Below are 22218 nucleotides of genomic sequence, written 5' to 3' on the forward strand. Positions count from 1 at the left end.
ACTACTCCTAAACACAACCCACCATCACTGTGTCTCATGTTAATACTACTCCTAAACACAACCCACCATCACTATGTCTCATGTTAGTACTACTCCTAAACACAACCCACCATCACTGTGTCTCATGTTAATACTACTCCTAAACACAACCCACCACCACAGTGTCTCATGTTAATACTACTCCTAAACACAACCCACCATCACTGTGTCTCATGTTAATACTACTCCTAAACACAACACACCATCACTGTGTCTCATGTTAATACTACTCCTAAACACAACCCACCATCACTGTGTCTCATGTTAATACTACTCCTAAACACAACCCACCATCACTGTGTCTCATGTTAATACTACTCCTAAACACAACCCACCATCACTGTGTCTCATGTTAATACTACTCCTAAACACAACCCACCATCACTGTGTCTCATGTTAATACTACTCCTAAACACAACCCACCATCACTGTGTCTCATGTTAATACTACTCCTAAACACAACCCACCATCACTGTGTCTCATGTTAATACTACCCCTTAACACAACCCACCATCACTGTGTCTCATGTTAATACTACTCCTAAACACAACCCACCATCACTGTGTCTCATGTTAATACTACTCCTAAAGCTCTTTTGAAGAATCCACTTAATCACTCTTACTGTCACGCTTTCGGCCATTTTCAAAATGTATTGCTCTCAGAGCTCTTAAAACAGCATGCACAAGTCTTTATGTGAAACCACATGTACAATGTACATCACATCTTTTTATAGCATACAATATATCTCTGTGTTTGTCAAGGGTGCAAATCATTTTGGTCATTACTCTGTATCCAACAATCAGATTAATATGTAAAAATTAATTTACACTCACTCACACACGCACACACACACAGAGTTATACTTGACCCTGTTAAACGTACACTGTTAAACTGTTAAACAGTGAACATTGAATGGAGATCTGGGTGTTACTGGTAAACTCTACTGATCATGTTTTAAACATGTAAATGAATAAACTGATCTAAACTAAACACATGAAACCACAGTCCAGGGTCAGTATTCACAAAGCGTATCAGAGTAGGAGAGCTGATCTGGGATCAGTTTAGCCTTTTAGATCATAATTATATGGACCATCTGAGACACTTTATGAATACAGGCCCTGATGTAACAACCAAAACACAGTTCAATATAAACCAACAAGTACAAAGATACAGGAAGTCATGTGATGATTGGCTAAAAACGACAAAAGTAAACCATATTTCACGATTCCGTTAAGTGTACTTACAGAGTGAAGTGAAGAGGAGAGGTCTTGAACAGTCAGTCAACTTACTGTCACTGTGTGGAAACAAGAAGTAGTCTACTGTAAGTATTAGTAGAAGCAGACATAGCCTATGTGTGAGTTCTGTGGTTGACACTTATCGAGTAGTCTAGTCAGGTCATTAACATGCAGCAACAACATGTCACATAAGGGATGTTACTGTATCTAAATAGAAAATGGTCTAAAGTCAGAATACTGTAGTTGCATTTCTTTATATGAGGAGTGGACCTTCATGTTTTACAAGAGACAAAATGTGACCCATTCCCATCACTGTTCATCAGCTGGTACTGAAGGTTCCAGAAAAGATGAAAGGGGAGTATCTTTGGTACCAGTGTTCTAGACTAGAGCTCTCCCTACTGACATCTCATCATTACTGCAGACTCCAGGCTTCATATGTCCCTAGTAGTCTGATGAAAATATACAAAATAGAAGGTAAAATAACATTTGAAAATGTAAAATGTATAGAGAACTAACCAGGCGCAAACATAAAAAGACTGTGATATTGGGACTTATGTTGAACTGACATTTGAATTGAGCGAACAAGTGAGCTCAGCTAGCTTGTTAGCTACATGAAGATTTTTCCTAAATAAACTAGCATTTCTCTGCATCACACAGCTACTCTGAATGGACTGGATTGTGAACAATATGATGTGCTGCCACTGAATTACAGCAAGACCCCATAGTTAACTAGTGAGCTAGTTAGTGAGCCTACTTTTAGCTATCAACATTAACTAGCTAGAAACAACAGACAACAGTGAGCTGTCATTATGCCAAGTCCAAGGCAAGCTGCTCTGTATTTCCTCTGTGTTCTTGTGTGAAAGAGATGTCTTCAGCTCACTGATCTTCAGAACAACGGACCCAAAGTGAACCCTGACATCCATATAACTAAGTCTGTCTGTCTGTCTGTCTGTCTGTCTGTCTGTCTGTCTGTCTGTCTGTCTGTCTGTCTGTCTGTCTGTCTGGGATTATTATGTTTTATTGTGTCTGAGTGATGCATGTTTAAAAAACATTTACATTGAATAATATTTCATGTAATTGTTTATTGCTGCTTCGTTATTGTTATTTTATTGTGATTTAGTTTTAGTTTTATTGACAATTTTTATAATAAAAAAAAAGGAAAATTCCTTACATAAAAAACTGCATTGTTGCTTAATAAGCATTTAATAACCATTTCACAGTAAGGTCTACCTGTTGTAATCGGCGCATGTTTCAAATACAATTTGATTTGTGTGTTTAGGCACTGGACTCCCTCTGACACTGGGATTCTGAATATCTAGAAGTCTGAGCCGTCAGTGGACGGGGACGGGAGGGTTATTCTACTAGTTGACACATGGAATTGTTTTAAGGTGGTCATACCATGGATCATTTAGCTATTTGATTTTGAATTACAGTACCCCTTTAGGTAAATAAGGAGAATAACTAATGTTTGTGAGAGCAGGCAGGTGACTGCAATATAGTCTGCCTGGAACATGCCCCATATTCAACTGTAATTCAATTCAAAAATAACATTTATTTATCCCCTGTAGGGGCAATTACTAGGCACCCTATGGCATCAGGCTGGCACTGAGTCTCACAATGACATCACAATGGGTCACATGTCCAGTCACATGACCATACATACCCAGTAAAACACATGATAACAACAGATGTCATCCCCCTTAGTGTCTACAACATGGTCATCATAGAGGAGGTTCACTGGGCAAAGATCCCTTCAACTTCTAATGATGATGTCATTTCCATGTTTCACAGCTCAGGCCGAGGGAGATTTACATTTACAGTAGAGAACATAGAATTAGAATGTTGAACTTTGATACTCTCTATCTCCCCACACCTACAGTACAAAACATAGAGAGTATCAGAGTTCTACATTCTAATTATATCTCCCCACACCTACAGTACAGAACATAGAGAGTATCAGAGTTCTACATTCTAATTATATCTCCCCTCACCTACAGCACACAATGTAGAAGGAGGAGCGGAAGGGAGGGAGGTGACCACTGTCAAAATACAAGGAATGTAGGAACAGGGTGCTATTTGAGACAGCCTATAGAACCTATAACTGTAGAAATGTATACTGTGGAATAACCAGAAATAAACATACTCACCCACTGGAGTCATGAGGGGAGGATAGGTCCACCACTGGAGTCCTGAGGAGAGGAGAGGTCCACCACTGGAGTCCTGAGGGGAGAGGAGAGGTCCACCACAGGAGTCCTGAGGAGAGGAGAGGTCCACCACTGCAGTCATGAGGGGAGGAGAGGTCCACCACTGGAGTCCTGAGGGGAGGAGAGGTCCACCACTGGAGTCCTGAGGAGAGGAGAGGTCCACCACTGCAGTCATGAGGGGAGGAGAGGTCCACCACTGGAGTCCTGAGGGGAGGAGAGGTCCACCACTGGAGTCCTGAGGGGAGGAGAGGTCCACCACTGGAGTCATGAGGGGAGGAGAGGTCCAACACTGGAGTCACGAGGGGAGGAGAGGTCCACCACTGGAGTCCTGAGGAGAGGAGAGGTCCACCACTGGAGTCCTGAGGGGAGGAGAGGTCCACCACTGCAGTCATGAGGGGAGGAGAGGTCCACCACTGGAGTCCTGAGGAGAGGAGAGGTCCACCACTGGAGTCCTGAGGAGAGGAGAGGTCCACCACTGGAGTTCTGAGGGGAGGAGAGGTCCAACACTGGAATCCTGAGGAGAGGAAAGGTCCAACACTGGATTCCTGAGGGGAGGAGAGGTCCATGACTGGAATCCTGAGGGAGGAGAGGTCCACCACTGCAATCCTGAGGGGAGGAGAGGTCCACCACTGGAATCCTGAGGAGAGGAAAGGTCCAACACTGGATTCCTGAGGGGAGGAGAGGTCCATGACTGGAATCCTGAGGAGAGGAAAGGTCCAACACTGGATTCCTGAGGGGAGGAGAGGTCCATGACTGGAATCCTGAGGGAGGAGAGGTCCACCACTGCAATCCTGAGGGAGGAGAGGTCCACCACTGCAATCCTGAGGGGAGGAGAAGTCCATGACTGGAATCCTGAGGGAGGAGAGGTCCATGACTGGAATCCTGAGGGAGGAGAGGTCCATGACTGGAATCCTGAGGGGAGGAGAGGTCCATGACTGGAATCCTGAGGGGAGGAGAGGTCCATGACTGGAATCCTGAGGGGAGGAGAGGTCCAACACTGGAGTCACGAGGGGAGGAGAGGTCCATGACTGGAGTCCTGAGGGGAGGAGAGGTCCACCACTGGAATCCTGAGGGGAGGAGAGGTCCACCACTGGAGTCCTGAGGGGAGGTCTTCCCCTCAGGAAACATTGTAGCTAAACATCACAATAAATCAATGTTTGATATATCATGTATTTCTTTATTGTTGAAGTGTTTTGGTTAAATCAGAAATCAAACTCCTCTAATAATGGCTATGCCCCTTGTGGTGGGGTCTGGTAGTGCAGTCTGTCTATACTATGCCCCTTGTGGTGGGGTCTGGTAGTGCAGTCTGTCTATACTATGCCCCTTGTGGTGGGGTCTGGTAGTGCAGTCTTTATATACTATGCTCCTTGTGGTGGGGTCTGGTAGTGCAGTCTGTCTATACTATGCTCCTTGTGGTGGGGTCTGGTAGTGCAGTCTTTATATACTATGCTCCTTGTGGTGGGGTCTGGTAGTGCAGTCTGTCTATACTATGCTCCTTGTGGTGGGGTCTGGTAGTGCAGTCTGCCTATACTATGCTCCTTGTGGTGGGGTCTGGTAGTGCAGTCTTTATATACTATGCTCCTTGTGGTGGGGTCTGGTAGTGCAGTCTGTCTATACTATGCTCCTTGTGGTGGGGTCTGGTAGTGCAGTCTGTCTATACTATGCCCCTGTGGTGGGGTCTGGTAGTGCAGTCTGTATATACTATGCCCCTGTGGTGGGGTCTGGTAGTGCAGTCTGTATATACTATGCTCCTTGTGGTGGGGTCTGGTAGTGCAGTCTGTATATACTATGCCCCTTGTGGTGGGGTCTGGTAGTGCAGTCTGTATATACTATGCTCCTTGTGGTGGGGTCTGGTAGTGCAGTCTGTCTATACTATGCCCCTTGTGGTGGGGTCTGGTAGTGCAGTCTGTATATACTATGCTCCTTGTGGTGGGGTCTGGTAGTGCAGTCTATATATACTATGCTCCTTGTGGTGGGGTCTGGTAGTGCAGTCTGTATATACTATGCCCCTGTGGTGGGGTCTGGTAGTGCAGTCTGTATATACTATGCTCCTTGTGGTGGGGTCTGGTAGTGCAGTCTGTATATACTATGCCCCTTGTGGTGGGGTCTGGTAGTGCAGTCTGTATATACTATGCTCCTTGTGGTGGGGTCTGGTAGTGCAGTCTGTCTATACTATGCCCCTTGTGGTGGGGTCTGGTAGTGCAGTCTGTATATACTATGCTCCTTGTGGTGGGGTCTGGTAGTGCAGTCTATATATACTATGCTCCCTGTGGTGGGGTCTGGTAGTGCAGCCTGTCTATACTACGCCCCCTGTGGTGGGGTCTGGTAGTGCAGTCTGTCTATACTATGCCCCTGTGGTGGGGTCTGGTAGTGCAGTCTGCATATACTATGCCCCTGTGGTGGGGTCTGGTAGTGCAACCTGTCTATACTGCGCCCCCTGTGGTGGGGTCTGGTAGTGCAGCCTGTCTATACTATGCCCCTGTGGTGGGGTCTGGTAGTGCAGCCTGTCTATACTATGCCCCTGTGGTGGGGTCTGGTAGTACAGCCTGTCTATACTATGTCCCAGTGGAGGGGTCTGATAGTGCAGCCTGTCTATACTATGTCCCTGTGGTGGGGTCTGGTAGTGCAGCCTGTCTATACTATGCCCGAGTGGTGGGGTCTGGTAGTGCAACCTGTCGATACTACGCCCCCTGTGGTGGGGTCTGGTAGTGCAACCTGTCTATACTACGCCCCCTGTGGTGGGGTCTGGTAGTGCAACCTGTCTATACTACGCCCCCTGTGGTGGGGTCTGGTAGTGCAACCTGTCTATACTACGCCCCCTGTGGTGGGGTCTGGTAGTGCAACCTGTCTATACTATGCCCCTGTGGTGGGGTCTGGTAGTGCAACCTGTCTATACTATGCCCCTGTGGTGGGGTCTGGTAGTGCAACCTGTCTATACTACGCCCCCTGTGGTGGGGTCTGGTAGTGCAACCTGTCTATACTATGCCCCTGTGGTGGGGTCTGGTAGTGCAGCCTGTCTATACTATGGCTGGGGAGACAGAGAGACAGACAGACAGACACACAGACACATGTTTTTAATATACAATTATAATTAATATAACATGTAAAAAACTGCAAATGCTTAAATATATGTAATGTATTTATTATTTTTTAATAAAAGAAAACAATATAGGATTACGTAATATAAAACATAAAAATAATTAATAATATCTGACAGCAATACAAAGTAAATCATTAAACACATCAGGAGAAACTTGGCCCAAAAGCTAAACAAATAATAGAAAGCTGTTATCAATATGATCCACATTAGTTGCTGAGGCAAGTAGTACTATTGATGTTATAACAATACGGCAAAATCCACTTAGAAAAATATCAGGAATGTTATCTTAAACTATAGATAGGAAACAGATTGGTACACAAGAAAAAATATGGAAATGGGAAAATCCCATTTAAAAAAAGCAGAAGCATAACCCATCCCATTTATCATCGATATACATAATTATCAGAATAAGAAAATAAAAAATATATTCCAGCATTTACTCAAAGGTTAAAGTTCATGGTCTGGAAAACCATCTAGATATGGTTGCTAGAGAATAGAGGAGTGAGGCCTGGCTTTGGATCGGAACCGTAGCTCTTCAGTCCAGGATCTGTGGTGGTTCTCTTCAGTCCAGGATCTGTGGTGGCTCTCTTCAGTCCAGGATCTGTGGTGGCTCTCTTCAGTCCAGGATCTGTGGTGGCTCTCTTCAGTCCAGGATCTGTGGTGGTTCTCTTCAGTCTAGGATCTGTGGTGGTTCTCTTCAGTTGATGTTCTGAGGTACTTTTCTTCAGTCCAGGTTCTGTGGTGGTTCTTTTCAGTAAAGGATCTGTGGTGGTTCTCTTCAGTTGATGTTCTGAAGTACTTTCCTTCAGTCCAGGTTCTGTGGTGGTTCTCCTCAGTGCAGGTTCTGTGGTGGTTCTCTTCAGTCCAGGTTCTGTAGTGGTTCTCTTAAGTGGGAGGGTCCCCTCATATTCTGAAAGAAGATACTGAATTAGCAATTTACACTCCCACTAAAATGTTTATGGACACACACAAACACACAAACACACTTACTGCCAGGGTGTCATACTCTGGTGACCTGGTCTTCATGTTCAGAGGTGTGTACATGTCACTGTTGGGGTCACTGTTAGGGTCAGGATGGACATTCTGTGGACAGGAAGAGAGAGAGAGAGAGAGAGAGGGAGGGAGGGAGGGAGGGAGGGAGGGAATGCATGTGTTCTTTGAAACAGTCTTTCCATCATTTTCTATAAACACATTCAAGTACTATATAAAACACAAACACTCTCACAAACAATCAAAATGTATTATAAGAGACTTACTGCCAGAGTGTCATAGTCAGGGGACATGGTCCTCATGTTCAGACCTGTGTACGTGTCACTGTTACAGTCAGGACGGACACTCTGTGGAGAGAGAGTGAAAGAGAGAGAGAGAGAGAGAGAGAGAGGGAGAGAGAGAGAGAGAGAGAGAGGGAGAGGGAGAGGGAGAGAGAGAGAGAGAGAGAGAGAGAGAGAGAGAGAGAGAGAGAGAGAGAGAGAGAGAGACGTAACAATGAAAATAATATGAAAGAGACTGTCTTGACAGTAAATTAATGAAAATGGATTTGTAACTCAGGGTTTCCCAAACTCGGAGCTGGACCCCCCTGGGTGCATGTTTTGTTATTTGCCCTAACACTACACAGGGGGGGGGGGTTTAACTGATAACTGATATAATCACCTGTGTGTCTGTTGAAGCATCACTTCCTCCTGTGAATCTCCTGTAAAGAGGGACAGAGTGAGTTCTGCTCTCTACTGACCTCAAGTGGAAGTTGATATGTCACTGATACAATTTAGCAGTTAAAAAAAATCCTTTATTTAACTAGGCAAGTCAGTTAAGAACTAATTCTTATTTACAATGACGGCCTAGGAACAGCGGGTTAACTGCCTTGTTCTTGGCAGAACGACAGATCTTTACCTTGCCAGCTCGGGGATTCGATCTTGCAACCTTGCGGTTACTAGTCCAGTTAAGGGCGTTGGGCCAATAAATGCATTTTTGAATGAATTAAGTCAATAACAAATCAGAGTGTTAAGGTAAAAGAATAATACAAATATCAGTTTTCCTTCTTTACTCACCTGAACAACATGAGTCCAGAGAGACAGAGGATGAGAACCAGAACCACCACTATGATTCCTACAGCTGCAGTCACAACTGAGGTCTGTTTCCCTAAAAGATCAAATGGATGATATGAGTACATGTTATTATGAAGTGACAACGAATATACAGCAATACAGGACATTAATGCAATACTTGTATATAGAAGCCTATGTATAAACCAAAGTGTAATGAGGCAAACTAGAAGAATATCACCTTGAAACATCATTTCTTATTGAACATCATTTTGTATTGAAGTTTTGAAGATGTAACTTTACCTGCTACAATGATCATCAGAGCTGTAGAGTTCATAGATCCTTTTCCATTCTGGGCCTCACAGTAATATTCTCCTCTGTCCTCAGAGATGATGTTAGTGATGTTGTAACTCTGTCCTGATGCTTTTGGTGAGGTTACGTTCTTCTTGTACCAGGTGTATTTGTCCACAGGTGGGTTGGCATCACTGCTGCAGGTCAGAGTCACTGAACTGCCCTCCACTATTTCACCAGAGGGACTGACTGACACTGAGGGGTTCCTTGGAGCATCTAGTAAAGGAGAATATGTCAGAGGGTCAGGACTGTAGTATACTGCCTCAAATGACATCATGTCAAAAATAAATCATATCTAAACTCAGAGGACTATCTAAACCTATCACTTACACAAAACATGAACAATAATAATAAACTTTAGGACTTTAGTGTCTACTAAACTATTCTTCAAGTGTCTGATGTACTGAACATTCTAACTATAGACATGCATACATCTATGACATTGTCTGTAATTTCTATGTAATGATGAATATGTATAGATAAAGCAGTAATACTCTTCTCATTGATATAACGTTTTTGATACTTTCTAAGTAGAATAGTTTTTTAATTCATACTCACACACTGCAGGAGAGTGGAGGTCCTCATGGTGTTCTACAGTACATGAGAAACTGTCCGCAGAATGACCCAACACTACTAGGGTATTACTAGAGTGTTGTTGGGAAGTGGGCTCATCTAGACGTTGTCCGTTCTTGTACCAGATGTAGGTGGGGTTGTCAGTCAGAGTACAGGTGGTGATACAGGTCAGAGTCTTCTGTCCCTCTGCAGCAGGAGTCACCTTCACCTGCAGACCTGAAACAATATGTATAAAACCACATACACCTCTGTGTTAACAGGATGGTTAATATAGTTATCCTGTAATTCATTATGATTTACAGTTGTATCATACAGTGTAGTATTTATTACCTGTGACAGACAGAGTTGTTCCTGGGAAATTATGACCCCATTCAAAGTTGTCTGTTTTAAAAGTGAAGCGATACTCAGCTGAGTCCTCCTCTCTCAGATCTGTGATTCTCAGGGTGAAGGGACCTTTGTATGTTCCAGTGTACTTCACATGACCTGCATACCCTGGGCCTGTGGTGAGGTCTTCAAGGGTCGACTTATCACTTCTAAACCAGAATGATGATGTGGTGGAATAATAACCAACATAAGTACAGGATATGTCCACTGTTGACCTCTTCAAGACACAGATTATCCTATTGGTGTAAGTCACTCTGTAGCAGCTCTGACCCCAAACACCTGAAACACAGTGACATAACAAGAGGTCAACAGATTGTATTCTCAGTTCTATCTAGAAATGCTAACAGTTCTCATATTATAAAATGAAACCAACACTGATATACATTGTAAACAGTTTTACAGTGATGTATTAGGGATCTATTTAGTTTTTATTTTGGGGAGGATTGTGTGTTTTTTTACATTCAGCCCAGGATTTCCACATCCGGCTTCTTCACCTGCGGGATCATCTGAGAACAGCCAACCAGACAGCTAATGAAACTGAGGAGTAATTCTGTCTGTGATAAAGCCCTTTTGTTGGGAAATCCTCAGTCTGATTGTCTGTGCCTGGCTCCCCAGTGGGTGGGCCTATGCCCTCCCAAGCCCACCCATGGTTGTGACCCTGCCCAGTCATGTGAAATCCATAGATTAGGACCTAATGAATATACAGTATTTCATCTGACTGATTACCTTATATGAACTGTAACTCAGTAAAATGGTTGACATTGTTGCACGTTGCGTTTATATTTTTGTTCAGTATTATTGTAAATGTATTTATGTAAAACATAGGGACCACAATGAAAATAAGTCCCCAACTTTATTGTGCAATCCTTTATAACAACAATCCTGTTTACTTAAAATAATATTGTTTATATATGTATTTCTTTAACTGACAAATAAAATCAATCAGTCAATCAATCCAAACTGAGCAGCAGCCATTTGATGAACGGAAAGAGACATTTGTTACAAAACACCAAAAAGTTGAATGACATTCAGAGATTGTCAAGCCTTCAATACTGGGTAAGACTACAAGGTAGGGAGGGATGTATTCTCTGTTTGTCCAGATTTACATTGTCTTTGTATTGTGGTGTTGAAAACACAAATCATGACATTGAAGTGTCTGAAGTCAGTATGCTTTGTTTATTGGTTGTGTGCTGCATTGGCAAAGAAACCTGTTGGTGGAAAATGTGTTGCATATATTTTGTATATGATGGCAGTGTAATAGAACAGGCAGGGTGAGCTTGTCTGTGGTGGTCGGGAACCCTCAACCTTCTGGCCCGTAGCCCTGCGTGGCATCGATCAGGCCACAAAAGCAAGCTGAAGTGGCAAAGTCGGTATTCACGTTTATAAATGCAGGGTCACTACAGTTATTCTTATTTGTGGTCGTAAACATTACTTTGAGTTAATTCTATGAGGGGGAGGGTGTTCAATTTATTTTACAGTAAAAGGGGAGGGTCATGTGAAAATATTTTAAACTTTGAAGACCAGTCCTGTCCCACAGTAAATTTCAATCTGTCCCTTATTAATAAATAAACACTCACAAACTGCAGGAGAGTGGAGATCCTCATGGCCTTTTACAGCACAGGAGTAACTGTCTACATAGTCATTGGAGACTGAGTATTTGTACTGGGGGGAGGTGCTCTCATCTAGATGTTGGCCATTCTTGTACCAGATGTAGGTGGGGTTGTCAGTCAGAGTACAGGTGGTGCTACAGGTCAGTCTCTTCTGTCCCTCTGCAGCAAGAGTCACCTTCACATGCAGACCTGAAACAATATGTATAAAACCACATACACCTCTGTGTTAACAGGATGGTTAATTTATTTTCTCCTGTAATTCAATATGATTTACAGTTGTATCATACAGGGTAGTATTACCTGTGACAGACATAATTGTTCCTGGGAAACTATGACCCCAGTCAAAGTTGTCTCCTTTAAATGTGAAGCGATACCCAGCTGAGTCCTCCTCTCTCAGATCTGTGATTCTCAGGGTGAAGGGACCTCTGTATGTTCCAGTGTACTCCACTCGACTTGCATACCCTGTGTCTCTGGTTAGGTCTTCAGGGGTCGACTTATCACTTCTAAACCAGAATGATGATGTGGTGGAATAATAACCAACATAAGTACAGGATATGTCCACTGTTGACCCCTTCAAGACACAGATTCTCCTCTTGGTGTAAGTCACTCTGTTGCAGCTCTGACCCTGAACACCTGAAACACAGTGACATAACAAGAGGTCAATTGGATTGTGTTCTCAGTTCTTTCTAGAGATGCTCAAAGCTCTCAAGTTCTCATAGTGAAACCAACACACAGTATAATGTATTAAATGAACACTCACACACTGCAGGAGAGTGGAGGTCCTCATGGCCTTTTACAGCACAGTAATAAGTGTCATCATAGTTCCTGGAGACTGAGTATTTGTACTGGGGGGAGGTGCTCTCATCTAGATGTTGTCCGTTCTTGTACCAGACGTAGGTGGGGTTGTCAGTCAGAGTACAGGTGGTGCTACAGGTCAGTGTCTTATCCTGATGTCCACCATTCACCTTCACCTGAAGACCTGGAGAAAAAACAATATCACTGTAAATCCCTTTATCACTGACTTATCACTCTAATACAAAGATGGAGGAAATCCTATGTTATACAGACATAAACACAAACCAAGACAATTTTCCTGAACTAAATGGAATTCAACAGTTTAACTGTATTGAATGTAACTGTACCTGTAACAGAAAGAGTGACTCCAGGACTTCCAGAATATTTCCCTCCTTCCTGATCTGTTAATAATCTGAACTTGTACGTAGCTGAGTCTCTCTCTCTCAGGTCTGTGATTTTCAGGGTACAGTCTTTCTTCTTATCTCCGTGATACTCCAGACGATCTGCATACTCTGGGTCCTGACCTAGATCTTCAGGTTCTATACCAGCCTCCATTTTAGTGAACCAGAAGGTTGTTGTGACTTTACCTCTGGGATATGTGTAAGAGCAGAACAGATCCACTGATGACCCCTTCAAGGTACAGATACTCTGAGTGGTGTATGTAACACTCCAGCCATCCTGACCCAGTACCACTGAAACACAGTTAGACATCACAATGGTATCAGAATTAGGACAAGGTATTTGGCTCACACTGAAGGTAGGGTTTGTCCACACTTTGTTGCCATATTAGAAACCACAGATAATCATCACTCAGTGAGGTGTAAAACATAACTATTTAAAGTGAAGTGGAGATGCCTAACAGAACACAAGCAAATGTAATACACATGTCTGTAGATTGACAAACATATAAATTATGAATAATAACATACCTGTCACAGACCAGAGAAAGACCACCAACACACTTCCTGCTGTTCTCAAGGCCATTGTTGCATCTCCCAACCTGTAGTCTTAGAAACATAAACAACAACTCACTCTATAGCTGGTGAATAACTCCACCTGATACATTGAAGTATAAACTGTAAATGGGGTCCAGGACCTCATTACTGAGAATGAACCAGACTCATATTGTGTTGTGTTGTATTGTGCTATATGGTTGTCTATGTGAATACTGTCTGTCTGTAAGTCTACTGCACTATGTATGTAATGTGTGTGATGTGTTGCATGTCTGTCTACGTCTGTCTACTTAAACTGACATGATGCAAAAAATAAATTCCTAATATATACAGTAGTCATCATCATCATTGTAAACAACAACAACAACAATCACTTATTGAACAGATCTGTAGAACTGTAAACACATATTTCTACATTGATTTTTCTGAAGCTGTTTTATTCTCAGAACTCCAAATATAGGAGGATAAATGTTCCATCCTTTACGGTCCGTCAAGCTGTACAGCAGCCTAAAGACTGACCACCAGGTTCAATGACAGCACCTATCCTCAAGCTGTGAGGCTAAACAGCCAGTAACTTTCACTCTCTATCTCACTCTCTCTTACTCTCTTTCTCTCCCTCTCACACACACACACACACACACACACACACACTCACACACACACTCACACACACACACACACACACACACACACACACACACACACACACACACACAAATTATACATTACCCTCAAGTATTTGACTTATGACTAAAAACAAATAACCAAAAACTATATTTCAAGATATTGTCAAGAGTACTTACAGAGTGAAGTGAAGAGGAGAGGACTTGTACAGTGAGTCAACTGTCTGGTAGTGAGTGAAAACAAGAAGTGTTGAAACCTTATAAAAGCAGTCAGAACACAAGTAGTGGATGCAGAACTGTCCTTCCTGTTTAGTAAAGACATTAACATCCACGACAACCAGACCAACACGCCAGAAAAGGGCTGTTACTGTAATAGAACAGAAATTGTGTAAAAGACAAGTCTGGGCATATATATATATATATATTTTTTTTAAATATCAATTTTCACTGTGATCTTTATACTACATACAGAACCATTTAAACACTGTGTTGACTAAACTATTTATAACATTAACATTTTAATGACCTACCTTGCCCTTCTGAGTTCTGTATATACAGGTCAAAGTTCCATGATGTTATTCAATTAGAACCCATTCAATTTACACACCCATGACCATCACTCCTCATCAGCTGCATCAAAGTGGTACTGAAGGTTCAGTGATCTAGACTAGAGCACCTATGGGTGGTCCTGGGAACCAAACCCATAACGTTGTAGGTGCCATGTTCTACCAACTGAGTTACAGAGGAACATATTCTGTAAAGTATAATGTGTATATACATGTTTCTGATATGACTCGGGAGGTCTGTCAGAGGACAGACAGGAAAGGAAAACAGGGAAGTGATACTGAGTGTGTGCATCTAAACCAACAAAATACTTTATACTAATCCTAAACACAACCCACCATCACTGTGTCTCATGTTAATACTACTCCTAAACACAACCCACCATCACTGTGTCTCATGTTAATACTACTCCTAAACACAACCCACCATCACTGTGTCTCATGTTAATACTACTCCTAAACACAACCCACCATCACTGTGTCTCATGTTAATACTACTCCTAAACACAACACACCATCACTGTGTCTCATGTTAATACTACTCCTAAACACAACCCACCATCACTGTGTCTCATGTTAATACTACTCCTAAACACAACCCACCATCACTGTGTCTCATGTTAATACTACTCCTAAACACAACCCACCATCACTGTGTCTCATGTTAATACTACTCCTAAACACAACCCACCATCACTGTGTCTCATGTTAGTACTACTCCTAAACACAACCCACCATCACTGTCTCATGTTAATACTACTCCTAAACACAACCCACCATCACTGTGTCTCATGTTAATACTACTCCTAAACACAACCCACCATCACTGTGTCTCATGTTAATACTACTCCTAAACACAACCCACCATCACTGTGTCTCATGTTAATACTACTCCTAAACACAACCCACCATCACTGTGTCTCATGTTAATACTAATCCTAAACACAACCCACCATCACTGTGTCTCATGTTAATACTACTCCTAAACACAACCCACCATCACTGTGTCTCATGTTAATACTACTCCTAAACACAACCCACCATCACTGTGTCTCATGTTAATACTACTCCTAAACACAACCCACCATCACTGTGTCTCATGTTAATACTACTCCTAAACACAACCCACCATCACTGTGTCTCATGTTAATACTACTCCTAAACACAACCCACCATCACTGTGTCTCATGTTAATACTACTCCTAAACACAACCCACCATCACTGTGTCTCATGTTAGTACTACTCCTAAACACAACCCACCATCACTGTGTCTCATGTTAATACTACTCCTAAACACAACCCACCATCACTGTCTCATGTTAATACTACTCCTAAACACAACCCACCATCACTGTGTCTCATGTTAATACTACTCCTAAACACAACCCACCATCACTGTCTCTCATGTTAATATTACTCCTAAAGATCTTACGAAGCATACACCTAATCACTGTTACTCTCAGTCTTACTTTAGGTCATTTTCAAACAAGTCTCCACAACAATCTCTTGCTTTGAGAGTCCTTAAAATACCATGCTAAAGTATTATATGTGTAACCCCATGTACAATACTGTATCAGATTAATATACACAGAAATACATCTACAGAGTATACTGTAAATAACAGAAAAACAAAACATATATTACAATAGCATGGCCATGCACATAACAGGATACAGAAGTTCATGGATACAAACAAATGATCAAATAAACATATTTTAAGATATAGTCAAGCATACTTACAGAGTGAAGGGGAAATGTGTTGCAAGTTAGCTTACTGGAAGTCTATATAAATAGACACTGAGTGTGAGGTTGGAGGTTTGAAGTCTGTGGCTGACACAACTTTGAAGCAGTCAGGGACAATAGAGTTGAGTAGAGGGCGTTCTTGCTTCAAAGCCTGTTTTAGCATGGCTAAGCCATTGAATACACCATTTCAGTTGGTATAAAGACTGTTATCAAACTTATGGAAGTTGAAGATATGAACAACTTTAATATGGAAATAGCCCTCAATGGTGCTGCTCATTCTGTCACAGAAGACATCATGACAAAGATGTCAAGATGTACCTTCTATCCAACTCTATGTCAGGGACCAAGAAGCTTATGCAGTGAGGGCTTCCTTCAGCAGTCACTCAGACAGTGTTCGAGAGCATCAAAACTGATGTATCATGGGTAAATTGTGACTGACTGAATGATCTATAAATAATATTGAGTAGTTATTCATCATGCAAGGTGATTTGTAGATTTCGACTTGCCTCTAAAGTTGGCTACAATGTCGAAAACTCCCACATTTACAAAAATCCCATTCAAATCACGAGACTGATATTAAGATTTTACATATTAACAATCTCACATCATGTTCAAATCATCTGGAAGTGACTTTGTTGAGCTTCACAACGCATTTTTTAAAACTTTTGATTGATTTTGAAATTATGTGCGAGAAATGCCTCTTATCAGTCACATGACGAATGGGATTTGTGACACGAATGCTAAAACGTTAGCAAGTGGAAACAGTGTCAGGGGAAACTAAACCAAAGCAGGGACTGATGTCACACCATGTTCATAGACTGCTAAAAGGGAAGGGAAACCAATGTGTCATTTTGTAATTTGGTTGAACCTCCGAGATATTATAACAATATATTAGTAAGAGAATAGAGGTGTAAGGACTAGCTTTGATTTGGAGCCATAGCTCTTCAGTCCATGTTCTGTAGTGGTTCTCTTCAGTCCATGTTCTGTGATAGTTCTCTTCGGTCCATGTTCTGTGGTGGTTTTCTTCAGTCCATGTTCTGTGGTGGTTCTCTTCAGTCCAGGTTCTGTGGTGGTTCTCTTCAGTCCAGGTTCTGTGGTGGTTATCTTGTGTCCAGGTTCTGTGATGGTTCTCTTTAGTCCATGTTCTGTGGTGGTTTTCTTCAGTCCATGTTCTGTGGTGGTTCTCTTCAGTCCAGGTTCTGTGGTGGTTCTCTTCAGTCCAGGTTCTGTGATGGTTCTATCAGCCCAGGTTCTGTGGGTGGTCCCCTGGATGGTCTGATACACAGAGGGCTGAGTGTCTCTCTGAAGAGCTGTGAATGTGTCACTGGGCGAGTCCCTCACACTCTGAGAGAGAGACAGCGACACAGGAAACACAGCATGAGCACTTTACACACTGCTCTATAGCATTCTCGCTCACTTCTACTTTCTGTGTTCATCTCTCTCACTCACCCAATTACCCACTCACACAAACAAACACAAAAACTGTATACAAAATAAACACCTATATGAATGTGTTATAACATACCTACTGCCAGAGTGTCTGGTCCTCATTTTCAGTGGTGTGTGTGTCCCAGTTAGGGTCAGGATGGACACACTGTGGAGAGAGAGCTGTGTCAAGGTACAGGGAAAATAGTAGAAAGAGACTATTGTGACACAGTAAAAAATAAAAGCAGTAACTTATCAACAGGTAGTGTGTTGATAGAATGACCATCTGTAGAGCATCTATCCAGACCATCCAAATAAAGTGATTAAAAAACAATATCACTGTAAATCCCTTTATCACTGAGTTTTCCCTCTAAGACACTGATGGAAGAAATCCTATTCTATACAGATGTAAACACAAACCAAGACTAATGCCCAGAACTAAATGGAATTCAACAGTTTAGCTTTATTGAATGTAACTGTACCTGTGACAGACAGAGTGACTACAGGATCGCCAGCATATTTCCCTACGGTCTGATCTGCTATAAATCTGAACTTGTATGTAGCTGAGTCACTGTCTCTCAGGTCTCTGATTGTCAGAGTGTGGCCATTCTTCTTGTCGCTACGGTACGTCACACGACCTTTGTAGTCTGGGTCACCACTCAGAGTCACGGTATAAAGTTTGGTAAATCAGAAGGTTGTTGTGATTGTATAGCCACTGGGATATGTGTAAGAGCAGGACAGCTCTACTGTTGACACCTTCAAGGTGCAGATACTCTGAGTGGTGTATTTCACACTCCTGCCATCCTGACCCAGTAACACTGCAACGCAATCACACATGATGGTGATTATACATTACAGACTCATTTTCTCACACTAACAGCGTTTGTCCACACTTTGTTGCCGTACTCTACTTGCTGAGTGTGAATGAAAACCACAGAAAGGACTTAAGCGTTACTCAGTGAGGTGTGAAAGACAACTATTCCAGAAAAGCAGAAGCCCCTAACAGACGATGTGTAATGATTTTCCTCCTCTTCTGACGAGGAGTATGAAATATCGGACCAAAACGCAGCGTGGTAAGTGTCCATTTTTTATGAAAATATAACTGAACACTGAATACAAAAAAAAACTAAGTGAAACAATGAAAATCGAAGCAGTTCTGAAAGTGAAGTGAAGCACAGACACAGAAAACAACTACCCACAAACCATAGTGGGAAAACAAGCTGCCTTAGTATGGTTCTCAATCAGAGACAACGATGCACAGCTGCCTCTGATTGAGAACCATACCAGGCCAAAACCAGAAATACAAAACATAGAACAAAAACATAGAATGTCCACCCCAACTCACACCCTGACCAAAGTAAAATAGAGACATAAAAAAGGAACTAAGGTCAGGACGTGACAGTACCCACCCACGCAAATCCTAAACCCATAGGGGAGGGTCTGGGTGGGCATCTGTCCGCGGTGGCGGCTCTGGCGCGGGACGTGGACCCCACTCCACCATAGTCTTGGCCCACTTAAGTTGCGCCTTTGGAGCGGCGACCCTCGGCGCCGACCTCGGACTGGGGACCCCTGCAGCGGGCCCCGAATAGACGGGAGACTCCGGCAGCGCCGGAGTGAAGGGCGGCTCCGGCAGGTCCTGACAGACGGGCGGCGCCGGCAGCTCCTGACTGACGGGCGGCGCCGGCAGCTCCTGACTGACGGGCGGCTCCGGCAGCTCCTGACTGACGGGCGGCTCCGGCAGCTCCGGACAGACGGGAGAACCTGGAGGGAGGAGACGGAGAGACCTACAGGAGGCCTGGTGTGTGGAGGAGGCACCGGATGACTGGGCTGTGGGGGAGCACTGGAGATCTGGTGCATACCACTCGCACCTCTCCCTTAGGCTCAATGCCCACATTCGCCCGGCACGGGCGGAGCGCAGGCATATTGGCAGCGCCCCGGAGACACAACACGCAGCGCCAGCGCATGATACCCTGGGCCGAAACGGCGTACCGGAGACCAAACACGCTGAGCTGGCACAACACGCCCTGGCTGGATGCCCACTCTCGCATGGCACTTGCGGGGGGCTGGCCTATAGCGCACCGGGCTGTGAGCGTGTACTGGCGACATTGTGCGCTTGACCGCATAACACAGTGCCTGACCAGTACTATGCTTCTTCCGGTAAGCACAGGGAGTTGGTTCAGGTCTATCACCTGACTCTGCTAATCTCCCCGTGTGCCACCCCAAAAAAAAATTTTGGGCTGCCTCTCGTGCCTGTTGCGCTGCCTTACCTCATTTCGCGGCTCCCTTTTCCTGCTGCCTCTGCTCTCCTGGCTGTCTCCACCTGTTCCCATGGGAGGCGATCCCTTCCAGCCAGGATCTCCTCCCATGTGTAGGAACCCTTCCCGTCCAGAATGTCCTCCCAAGTCCAGGAGTCCAGAACCCTCTGCTCCTGGTGACCACGCTGCTTGGTCCTTTTTTGGTGGGTAGTTCTGTAACGATTTTCCTCCTCTTCTGACGAGGAGTATGAAAGATTGGACCAAAACGCAGCGTGGTAAGTGTCCATTTTTTATGAAAATATAACTGAACACTGAATACAAAAAAAACATAGTGAAACAATGAACATCGAAGCAGTTCTGTATGGTGAAACACAGACACAGAAAACAACTACCCACAACCCATAGTGGGAAAACAGGCTGCCTTAGTATGGTTCTCAATCAGAGCCAATGATTGACAGCTGCCTCTGATTGAGAACCATACCAGGCCAAAACCAGAAATACAAAACATAGAACAAAAACATAGAATGCCCACCCCAACTCACACCCTGACCAAAGTAAAATAGAGACATAAAAAAGCAACGAAGATCAGAAAGTGAAACAATGTCAACGAACACACCAGAATAACATTAAGATAACATTACTAAAACAGTTATGAATGAGACCATACCTGCTACAGACCAGAGAAAGACCCCCAACACACTTCCTGTTGTTCTCAAGGCCATTGTTGCAGTCGAAGAAACATAAACAACAACTCACTCTATATCTGGTGAATAACTCCACCTGATACATTAAACCAGTCCAGGGTCCATATTCACAAAGTGAATCAGAGTAGACTAAGAGTGCTCATCTCGGACCAGTTTAGCCTTTTAGATCTTTATTATATGGATCGGTAGGACCCGATCCTACATCAGCACTCCTTCTCTGAGACACCAAAAAAAGTATACATCTATATATACAGTGGGGACAAAAAAGTATTTAGTCAGCCACCAATTGTGCAAGTTCTCCCACTTAAAAAGATGAGAGAGGCCTGTAATTTTCATTATAGGTACACTTCAACTATGACAGACAAAATGAGAAAAAAAATCCAGAAAATCACATTGTAGGATTTTTAATGAATTTATTTGCAAATTATGGCCGAAAATAAGTATTTGGTCACCTACAAACAAGCAAGTTTTCTGGCTCTCACATACCTGTAACTTCTTCTTTAAGAGGCTCCTCTGTCCTCCACTCGTTACCTGTATTAATGGCACCTGTTGATCTTGTTATCAGTATAAAAGACACATGTACACAACCTCAAACAGTCACACTCCAAACTCCACTATGGCCAAGACCAAAGAGCTGTCAAAGGACAACAGAAACAAAATTGTAGACCTGCACCAGGCTGGGAAGACTGAATCTGCAATAGGTAAGCAGCTTGGTTTGAAGAAACCAACTGTGGGAGCAATTATTAGGAAATGGAAGACAGACAAGACCACTGATAATCTCCCTCGATCTGGGGCTCCACGCAAGATCTCACCCGGTGGGGTCAAAATGATTACAAGAACGGTGAGCAAAAATCCCTTGTGAATGACCTGCAAAGATCTGCGACCAAAGTAACAAAGCCTACCATCAGTAACACACTACGCCGCCAGGGACTCAAATCCTGCAGTGCCAGACGGGTCCCCCTGCTTAAGCCAGTACATGTCCAGGCCCGTCTGAAGTTTGCTAGAGAGCATTTGGATGATCCAGAAGAAGATTGGGATAATGTCATATGGTCAGATGAAACCAAAATATAACTTTTTGTTAAAATTCAACTCGTTGTGTTTGGAGGACAAAGAATGCTGAGTTGCATCCAAAGAACACATACCTACTGTGAAGCATGGGGGTGGAAACATCATGCTTTGGGGCTGTTTTTCTGCAAAGGGACCAGGACGACTGATCCGTGTAAAGGAAAGAATGAATGGGGCCATGTAGCATTGAAGATGAAACGTGGCTGGGTCTTTTAGCATGACAATGATCCCAAACACACCGCCCAGGCAACGATGGAGTGGCTTCGTAAGAAGCATTTCAAGGTCCTGGAGTGGCCTAGCCAGTCTCCAGATCTCAACCCCATAAAACATTTTGGAGGGAGTTGAAAGTCCGTGTTTCACAGCAACAGCCCCAAAACATCACTGCTCTAAAGGCAGGTTGCCTTTGTGTTCTGGGCACAGGGACAATAGTGGTCTGCTTGAAGCATGTTGGTATTACAGACTCAATCAGGGACTTGTTGAAAATGTCAGTGAAGACACCTGCCAGTTGGTCAGCACATGCCCGGAGCACACGTCCTGGTAATCCGTCTGGCCCCGC

At 43.4% G+C, this 22218-nt stretch overlaps 1 long non-coding RNA gene and 1 pseudogene across 1 annotated transcript; both read right to left on the bottom strand.

The window, feature by feature from the left end:
* Positions 1-7410: 7410 nt before the first annotated feature.
* LOC139424361 (uncharacterized) lies at positions 7411-8271 on the bottom strand. Its single transcript, XR_011635932.1, has 4 exons — positions 8229-8271; positions 7835-7915; positions 7569-7661; positions 7411-7488 (listed from the first exon to the last, which is right to left on the bottom strand). It is a non-coding gene; the product is annotated as an uncharacterized lncRNA (long non-coding RNA).
* Positions 8272-9716: 1445 nt separating this feature from the next.
* LOC139424228 (uncharacterized) lies at positions 9717-20615 on the bottom strand (annotated as a pseudogene).
* Positions 20616-22218: the final 1603 nt, after the last annotated feature.

The sequence above is a fragment of the Oncorhynchus clarkii genome, chromosome 13 (genome assembly GCF_045791955.1).
Source record: "Oncorhynchus clarkii lewisi isolate Uvic-CL-2024 chromosome 13, UVic_Ocla_1.0, whole genome shotgun sequence".
Classification (NCBI taxonomy): domain Eukaryota; kingdom Metazoa; phylum Chordata; class Actinopteri; order Salmoniformes; family Salmonidae; genus Oncorhynchus; species Oncorhynchus clarkii.